The sequence below is a fragment of the Oxyura jamaicensis genome, chromosome 7 (genome assembly GCF_011077185.1).
Source record: "Oxyura jamaicensis isolate SHBP4307 breed ruddy duck chromosome 7, BPBGC_Ojam_1.0, whole genome shotgun sequence".
Lineage (NCBI taxonomy): Eukaryota > Metazoa > Chordata > Aves > Anseriformes > Anatidae > Oxyura > Oxyura jamaicensis.
In genome coordinates, this window is record NC_048899.1 from 29,445,292 (window position 1) to 29,454,652 (window position 9,361).

Genomic DNA, 9,361 nt, shown 5'->3' on the forward strand with positions numbered 1-9,361 from the left:
TGTCCTTTTTCAGGGATGCAGTCAGCCCTGAAACCAGATCAGCACTGGGCTTATCAGACTCTCTAGTCTATCTATGTAGAAAATACAAAGAATCATAGAGAACAAGACTGCTAGAGATTTCCAGAAGTCACTGGGAAGAATCACAGCATTCCACCCTGTAATGGCTATACGTGTGCCATTTATAATTTCCTCTTCCAGTTTTTAGCACTAGTCATTCCACAAGTCCTGATGCATCTCCCCATGTGATTGACATGTCTCCCTCAAGTCACTAATGCTGTCCTGTGTCTTTCTGTCCATAATACTAAGCAGGTTTCCTTTATTTCCAACCTATTCTCCTTTGCTTCAGTTTTAACCCATTGCCTCTCACTCTGTCTGCATTGACAGGCAAAACAAGTTGTTCATTTTCCTTTACAGATTTGTGTGTGCACAAAGACATTTATCATGGATTTCTTCAGCTTCTCTTCTCTAGACTAAACAACCCTACTTCTTTTAATTTTTCTTTCTAAGTCAGGTCTTCAATCACTCCTGTTGCTCTCCAGCTGGTCTACATCTTTCCTGAAAAGCAGTAACTAAAACTGCACAGAGTATTCATCTTGAGTCCCTACTAATAGCCAGAAGAGTGGAAGAATTGCTTCATACTTACAGGTAGTTTTCCCACTTATCCATCATAATATGTCACTTGCCATTTTCCCAAAAGCATGGTTGTGTTGGATTATGTCCAATATCCAACCTGTTCTAAGCAGTCCTACTCCAGCAACTCAACTGATCATTTTCCTTAAAGGCAACATCTCACTTGTCTCTTTTTTGAAATGTTTCCAATTTTCCCCCTACAAGGAAGCCTGACTCTATCCACTCTGAAGCCAACAGAACATGCTACTCACATTGTACCATGTACCAATTGGCCATTAGAGGAACATCGAGGGATGTAGGGAAGACAGACATCTTCTTGACCAGAACCCACCACTCTGCTACTGCATGGCAACTCATTCTGTTATCCTTTTCATGAACTTCTGAGGCCTGTTCAGTCCTAAGGAGATTAAGAGTCCATAGGGCTATAAAAAATTGCTTTCAGGACTTGTGGACTGAGAGAAGGACTGAAATAGTCCACTGACCTAGCTGAGGGAATTTTTCTAGTAAATCCATGAAACACATGTCTCAAAGGATGTCTATTGAGACCGTGAACTTTGAAAATAAACTCATGGTTCCACACAGGGATTCTGTTGACCTTGCCACTTCCCACACTGTGCAAAGGGCTTTGAGATCCTTGGGTAGGAAGTTGATGCAGGAAACCAAGAAGTTCTCTCATTTCTTCAGCTGGCTGAAGGCCTGGATTTCTATGCAGTATATGTACTGCATGGTACATTTGTTTTTCAGGGGTGGGGGAGGTTATTCCAAGCTCCCACATGAGTAGAAGACAGAAGTAGAACCAAATTGAGGCAGATGGTTTATTTCCCTAAGCTGGCATTCCTAATAAACAGCTGTGTTTGCACAAAGCTTTAATAGACATATGCATGGGGAACAATGTAGCTGGAAAAGCGTAACATCAATACTACCAGCATCCAGCTCCTCCATGGGTTAAGAGTCCAGCATGCTCCATTGCTCCTCCTCCTTCCCTCTCTTCCTAAAAGTCTTGTAATGTGTTTCACAGAAAATGTCTTTTCTCTTCCTTTCGGTGTAATATTAATCTTGGGAGGAGAGAGAGGAGTTGGGAGAGGGGGGAAGGGATGTAGTGTTTTGAGGTTCAAATTCCCCTTGCACTTAATCTCTTTAACAAACCCCTTTAACAAATGAAAGGTCTGACAGGAGGCAGAGTCATTAAAATGAATTAAAATGCATCCAGGAGAGATTAGTAATGAAGCCACTTGCCAGACAATGCCCCTTTTCTTCTCCATGTGGACTGCTAGGGAATATCCCAGATTACAGAACAAAAGGGCTTGCAGTTTAAAATGCTGATCCTTGAAAGATTCACCATATTCTCTTCTCCTCACCTCAACTCCTTGCTTTATACAAGTACATTTGCAGGCAGGCAGGATCTAAGCTTAATCTACTCAGGGTCAGGGTCAGAGGGACTGGTTTTAATTACCATTGAGTCTGCAAACCTGCACATACAACAACATGCCAGTGGGCAGTGATTGTGGGCCCCGCAATGCAGCATGGTGGGTACCACGCTGGTGTGGTGAGACCACCAAACATACCCACTCCTACTAGGTGCCAGAGGAGTTTCAATCAGCTCCAAGGGATAAAGGAGAGCCAGTATGGGGTCATGAGTGAGCGTTGCACACATGCAGCAGATGAGAATGTGGGGAGTGCAGGCAGGGGAGGAACAAGAGCAGTCTCTGGTGCCCTGAACATGGGTGGATTAGACAATGGTGAGGAGAAATGTAGCTGAGGAGAGGAGAGGAGCTGACTGGATTTTGAAAGTAGGTTTTCCAAGCCCAGACGGTATATTCTGGGTAAGAAATTCATCTGGTAATTCAAAGGACACCGTGTTGATCCTCTTGGCATCAAGAAATCTGTTTTTTAGTTGATTTAGCTGAAGCTATGCTGATTCCTGGTCCCTCGTGGAGAAAGTCCCAAAAGGCAAAGCTACCACATGTGGCAATGCTAACAAAGACATAGGATTCCTGGATCATGTATTTCTTCACTCCTGTTGCAAGAAAATCCATACGACAAGGCTTGGGAGTGAGGTGTCTGCTCTCAAGTCAGGAGGTTTCAACCTGCGATCAACACGTGCATTTTACCGTCAAGAGCCACAGAGACCAACCAAAATCCAGTGGCCTAAAGCTACTCTGCAGGGTTCACTCCTTCACTGAAAGTGTGAAGAGGTCAGCAAATGAGCAGGAAGAAGGGCTGAAAACAACTCCTTTAAAGTGAAAGACAAGACACCAGGTAAATATAATTTGGATGATTGGAGGGAAAGAAATCAGATTTTAAAATCTCTTAGCATTTTTAAAGTATGTTTTCACACCAGGAGGGGGGGGGAGAAGGAGGTGTTAGAGTCCCTCCACCACTTCTTTATCACCTTTCTTTCAAATTTCTTCTCCTTCACTTTCCAGCTGGAAAAGAAGACAGAAGTTCCCCCAAATTGCCACCCAGCACATTTGCAGTTTCTGCACACCAAAGCAAAACAGCTCTCTTCTTTCTAGGGTGGGGAAATATAATTCTGAAAGGAAAATGTGTTATGTTTTGAACTGATGATTTCAACTGAAAAAGCCTCAGTTTCCCAACCAGCCTGCATTTCTGCCTGGAAAATGGCAGCTTCTGTACCTCAGTTCAAGGTTACTGGTGAACAAAGACTCCCATCTGCATCTGGTAACTCAGAAAAACTTCCAGGGAAATAAAAAGCCCTAGTAAGCTACTCCGCTGACATGAATGAAACTCTGAGCCATGTCGGCTGAGATTATATCCCAAAGTTTGCTGATGACAGAAAAACAATGAGGTAGTGAATTGGTGAGGGACCCATTTCACTTGTGGTCTGCAGAGTTATTATATCAAAACATGTCCGGCAGAGTTTAATAGTGTCAGCATTTAATGTTCAGCGTAATGTCATTCCTACAGACCAAAACAGACACTTCCCATAGGTAATTAATCTTTTACAAGTAATTTAGCCATAGTAAGCAAAAGTGGATGAAATGTATTAATGGGGGGAAAGGCTGGGGGCAAACTAGGCATGGAGAAACATTTCTCTGCATTAGTCCCACAAAATTACAAGTGAGTTACAGCTGATAGATTTAGGACAGTTCCTGTTGAGTAATTGTATTCCATGAGGGTTTTCAATACAATGTGATATTCATTTTCACTTTATACAGTAGAGACAATAATGGCTACAGGTGCACAGGCTGTCTTGCTGGGAGGAATAAAACTGTGATTGTTTAACATCTGACTTTTCTCACGCAGTTACAGCTTTTAGATTTGAGCTATATTTTGCACATATCTCAGACATGGGTTGTTTCTTTTTTTTACTCTAAGAGTCTAGCTCTAAAAAATGCAGGCTCTAAAGACCCATTGTCAAATGAAACACACTTCCCTCGTTTGATTTGTTTTTTCCTCTCTTGCAATATCACCTTTCAGCTGCAGAAATGCAAAGAATCACTTGTTTGGATAGAGAAATGAAACTGTCAGCTGATGAAGGATGCATGGCTGCCAGACCGGGCTCCCAAAACCCAAATCCCCAAACGGGAGCTTTTGGGTGCACTCCTGGAAACGTGGACATCTCCTTTGTGCAGGACTTTGCACCGTTGCTTTTTGCTTTGGCATCAGCTCCACTGTGTCCTTCTGGGGCTCTACTGGCCTCTCAAGAAAGAATAACAACAAACCCAATGAACCAAGTAAAGAGAGCCTGAACTTTCTCCTGCAGAAGACCCTGTGGCTGTTCTTGGAGTTTGCCTGCCAGCTGCCTTCTGTCTCAGAAATGAACTCCTTCCTTCTGCTCCCCAGAGACATACCAAGTTTGCCTGTGACATAACTGAAGCTAACTGCCTCCACTTGCCAGGGTGACTCTGCTTCCTCATGAAGGAGCTGAGGGTGGGCCAGGAGAAAAGTCTTGCAGCTCCTGGAGTCCAGCAAAAACTTACTGTAGAGTTTTCTCTCCACAAGAAATGCTGTAAGTTCAATCTGATTAGGAAGTGATCTGGGGCTTTCCTATGTGAAAAACATGCATTCGTTTATTTTGTTTATTTCATGCATTTTAGTTTAGGGAGCAACCTGATTGCTCCTCAAATTGTTGTGGTTTCCTGCCACTGAACACTGAATTATTCCGTCCTTCATACTTTAGAAAATTAAAATACAGATTTAAACACTAACATTTGCTATTTTTCTGGGAATAAAGTGTGGGAAAATCAGGTTAAGAAAATCTTCAATTTTTAAAACAAAAGTTGCACTTTTTTGATGAAATAGGGTTTGTGCTTTTTTTTTTTTTTTCTAAAGAAAAAAAGCCTCCCTCCAACTCTTTGATTTAAGGAAATAATAACTTTCAACAGATTTATCTTTTTTAAGTGGCTCTGGGTTAACTGCCTCTGGACTTTGCTCTTTTGCATCTCTCCAGGAAGAAAATAAATCCTGGCAGTTTTGCTTCTGGGTCTGTATGGACTAGCAATAAAACTTTCCAAACCATCGTGGTGGCCTGGAAACCTAAGCCCTCCATCCGCTCCTGGGGCTGAGCACCCGGCGTGCCCTTTTGACCATTTTTTCTTGTATTCTTGTAATTCCCAGTATGTGTTGTTCACAGCAACTCTGTAAAGGCTGGCACTAGCGATGCTGATTTCAGATAATACTGCTCTCTGCCACTGCCCCTTAAGGTGCAAGTTCCCATCACAGTTTTCCCCACAGATGAGACAAAATGTCTCTATGGTGTCTCAGACAAAGCATCCTCATGCTCCTGCCTGCACTGCAGTGAGAGCCCTGCTCTCACCAGCTGCCAAGTGAATCTAACATTGCTGAAAGCTGTTTCTCTGGTGGAAGGGAGGGAAACCAGGACCCTGAAAGTCCTGGGAATGGCACAGTTGGTTGGACAAACGGGTACACACACAGCCATACATGCACCGACACCAAGCAGGCTGGCATAGGCTTTACTTCTTTAGGAAACAAGGCTTAAAAATCAACCAGAAAAACCCATGCACCCAGTATAAATCATACAACAACTTCTACTCATGGTAGGATTTCTGAACCTGCTATTAGAGCATTATGCTTGGGCCCAGCATCAGCTGAAGGTCTTGTTGCTTGTCTGAAACCATTAAGCTGTTCCCCTTGTGAACTCCAATCCACATTTGAACTGTGTATCCTGAACATAATGTGTCACCTTCCCTGCTCTTGGAAATGAAGTCCTCCAATGAGCGCTACAGGGATGAAATATGGGTTGCAGATGTTGAACCAGGGAAGGGTACAGAAACAAGTTTGTGGAGCTGAAATACAACTTCCAAAACCTGTTTCCCTTTGACATTTCAGTCAGCTGTTCCACAAGTCTTTGGGGAAAAAAATAAACTGCTGTTTCTCTTTCCTCCCCCCAACCCTTTTGTTAATTTTGTATTTTTGGACTATTCTTTACTTGCTTTTATCTTTAATTATTTGTACTGTGCTTTAACATCTGCATGCATTTTGGAAGTCATCTCCAAAGCTTAGTTTTGTCCTCACTTGTTGAAATGTGGCAACTTTAAATAGATCTGCTGAGGTGTGAGCAGGGGAAGAGCTGGGCTTTTCTAGACCCTATGCATTAGTTTGTTTTACCTCAAGTTTATCTTTTATAAGGAATGATTCTAGCGGACACTGAGAGAAACAGCTGGGCAGGTGTGGCATGTTTCCAGGACAGGACGAGTCTCCCAAGCCAGTCAGGTCTGCCCACTCACACAATCCAAAAGCAGGAGTCAAATTGAAGCCATACGAGCAAAGCAGGCTCTGTAGTCCAAGCAAGTCATTAGCAGTCTTTCAACTGACTTTGAAGCAGGTCTTTGAGACCCAGTCATTTTTTATATGGTGGAATGTGGAAAAACAACCACCGCAGCTTGTAAAATGAAGGGGAACAAAGCAGTGCTCCTGTGCGCCTGCCAGCCCCAGCCCCTTTGGTGCATGCAAGGGGCTGCATTGGACCCCTTCCCCACTCAACCCCTGTAATTTTCTGAGCAATTTCAGCGTGAGCTTTAACTTTACCTTTTATGTCATTCATGACTTTAAAAGGCTCCCGATTTTAGCTGCACCTTGTAAATCCAATGGAAACAGTGTGATCAAAAGGCTTTGGACTGGCTGCCAGAGGAGCTCCTCCAGTTGTGAGCAGCACAGCTGACATTAGAAATGGGTCCATTTGATGAAATCCTGCAGGCACACAACCCGTACACTGTATACATGAGGACACACTCACACATACACTTATATGAGCTAAAGTTACCCACAAATATAGAAAGTAGGAACCAAGATTGCACATATACAGCTTCCCTATAGCGCACACACATTTTTCATCCTCTGTCCATTTTATAGCCAGTTCTCTTTGTACAACTTCACACTTCTCCAAATAAAGGGCATTTACATATAGCTCTCCAGGTTGCAGTGCCCTGAATAAAAAAAGACAAAGTCCAAAGACTGATGCACATCAAAGGGATGGAGGGCGAAGGCACTGCCTTTCCGGCCATGCATCCTGCACACGCACAGCCCAGCGTCAGCAGTGGGTACAGGTAGCTGGAGGCTGCCGTTTACTTTGGCACCTGCAAAGGTGACTTTGTTGTTGGGATCAGGGCTTGGCCAGCTCACTGTGCTGGTAGGACGCTATCCAGACCAATGCAATAAGCTGTGTCTTGAGGGACGCCAAAAGAAAAGACAAAAAAAGACCACACACAACTCAGGGTTGGTGTCTGGATTTTACGGGAGGGTGTGTGGGGTTTTTCTTTCTTTTTTTTTTCCTTTTTCCTCCTTTCCTTATTTTTTTCCTTTTTGTGAAAATACTTAAGGACTTGGGAAAAGATTTGAGTCATTATGAAAATGTAATTCTATCTCACGATACAGCTGTAGCGAGACAGTGCAGCTAGGTCTGCAGGAGTTAGCAAATCAGGCTTTCTGATTAGGAAGCGGGGAGGCCTTTGGTAAAATTTAATAAAAATAGACTTGTTATATTTGGAACATTTTATCTGAGAACACGTTGTCTCTTTAATGCTGTCTGCTTGTGAGGCAGTGGGACACTTCCTGTGAGAGAGGCAGACTCTCAAGAAGACTCAGAGCTGTGGCTGGGAGGAAGCTGTGGCTGCTATGGACAGAAGGAGCCAGTAAGATGATGTCTGTCTATCACAAAATTTGTCCAGGCTGAGGAGGAAGCTTAAGTTTTACACCGTATAAGTTGTATATGGAAATCTCTCTCCTTCCAAAGACAAGAAGGAAAAAAAAAAAAAAGGAAAAAAAAGAAGAAAAAAAAAAAAAGCACCATATCCTTTTGCTTGTCTACTCTGGCAGCTAAAAGCAAAGCATAACACAACCCTGGATATTTACAGGTTAGGTTTTAGACAACTGGCTAGTCTCCCTCCTCCCTGGTGAATCACTGCTATTGATTTAATGAGCTTTAATGCAACATGCAACAGCAAAAATTGGTCTCGCCAAAACCGTCAAAACCACTGGGAAATCCTCAGGTCTTTGCAGCCTGTAACAGTGATGGACAGAGACTCTTTGGCAGCTCAGTTTGGGGGCAAATAAGAAGAGATTTGCACAGGACTTAGCAGCTCTAAGTGACTGTCTATGAAAAGGAGCAATAGCCAAGGAGACAGTGAGACAGTAGACTTTAAATTATTAAAGAAAGTCATCATTTCCTTTCACTCTTTACTCAAGAAGGGGTTCCTTCTGAAGTCCTTTGGACGCTTATGGGCCCCCTGTATAAGAGGAATTTAGAGAAGGTGAAGACGAGTCAGCAGAGGGCCACTGCGGTGGCCAGGGGGCTGGAACACAATGTTCAAGGAAAGGCTGATTCAGGAGGCTGGGCTCCAGACATCCACCAGCACCAGAGCATAAGAACAAAAACAGTGAAATATGCGCTTTGTCAGTATCTGTCTTCCGAGACCCCAGATTTCTTGTTGGATGGATCATGGTGGATTCCACTGGATAACTATCAAAAAAAAAAAAAAAAAAAAAAAAAGAATCTGGTGATCTGGTCCTGTTTCCCTTGTCTATCATAATAAATCCTCACTGAGTTTAAATCTCCTAGGTCTCAGATTCATGTTTAGCCAGGAGCCATCTCTCTAGACTTGCCATCCAGTCTGATCTCAATAACTACAGCAGGCCTCCTTTTAGAAGTACCTTCTTAGAAACGTTCCTGTGAGGACTTCTTTGACTAAGATAAAACTCAGGTCAGTAAATACTCCCCCTTCCTAGGGAAAAAAAAAAAAAAAAAAAAAAAAAAAAAAACACTTAAGTGAAGAAAACCAAACATGTGAAACATATGATAGTATTCATCTGACTATGAATACTATCCACTATAAGGAGGTGCTTTTTTGTCACCTTATTTTATGGGAAAGTTCTTCCAAACTGGAAAGTGAGAAACATGAGAGAGCCTGGGATAAGGAAGACAGATTTTTGAATTGATTTTTCAATTCTTCTTTAACCAGTTATGTCAGTAGCAGAAGTGTCTGACTAGGAAAACTTTCAGGCTGTGAATCTCTTAGCATTTTACTCCTCAGGGGCTTGATCACTTCCAAGTACAAAACACAGGACTTCTCTCAGAATTCTGCAGTTTCTCTAACCCATGGTTCCAATTGCCTGATAGGTTCTCAATACTGTATATAGCCAGACTGAGATACTGTCAACTTACCCGTCCTTCTCTTTCCTTTCTAACTTGATCAGACTAGTCTGAAATTTTTAACATCTGAGGGTATAAAAAAGCTTACTGATAAAGCTG

General features: G+C 42.7%; 1 long non-coding RNA gene across 2 annotated transcripts; it reads right to left on the reverse strand.

Moving 5' to 3' along the window:
- Nucleotides 1-874: 874 nt before the first annotated feature.
- LOC118170176 lies at nucleotides 875-7,857 on the reverse strand. Of its 2 annotated transcripts, XR_004752555.1 has the most exons (3): nucleotides 6,643-7,857; nucleotides 4,446-4,641; nucleotides 875-2,863 (listed from the first exon to the last, which is right to left on the reverse strand). It is a non-coding gene; the product is annotated as an uncharacterized LOC118170176 (long non-coding RNA). The 2 variants fall into 2 exon arrangements; XR_004752554.1 differs by lacking the exon at nucleotides 875-2,863 and having other exon boundaries at nucleotides 3,512-4,641.
- Nucleotides 7,858-9,361: the final 1,504 nt, after the last annotated feature.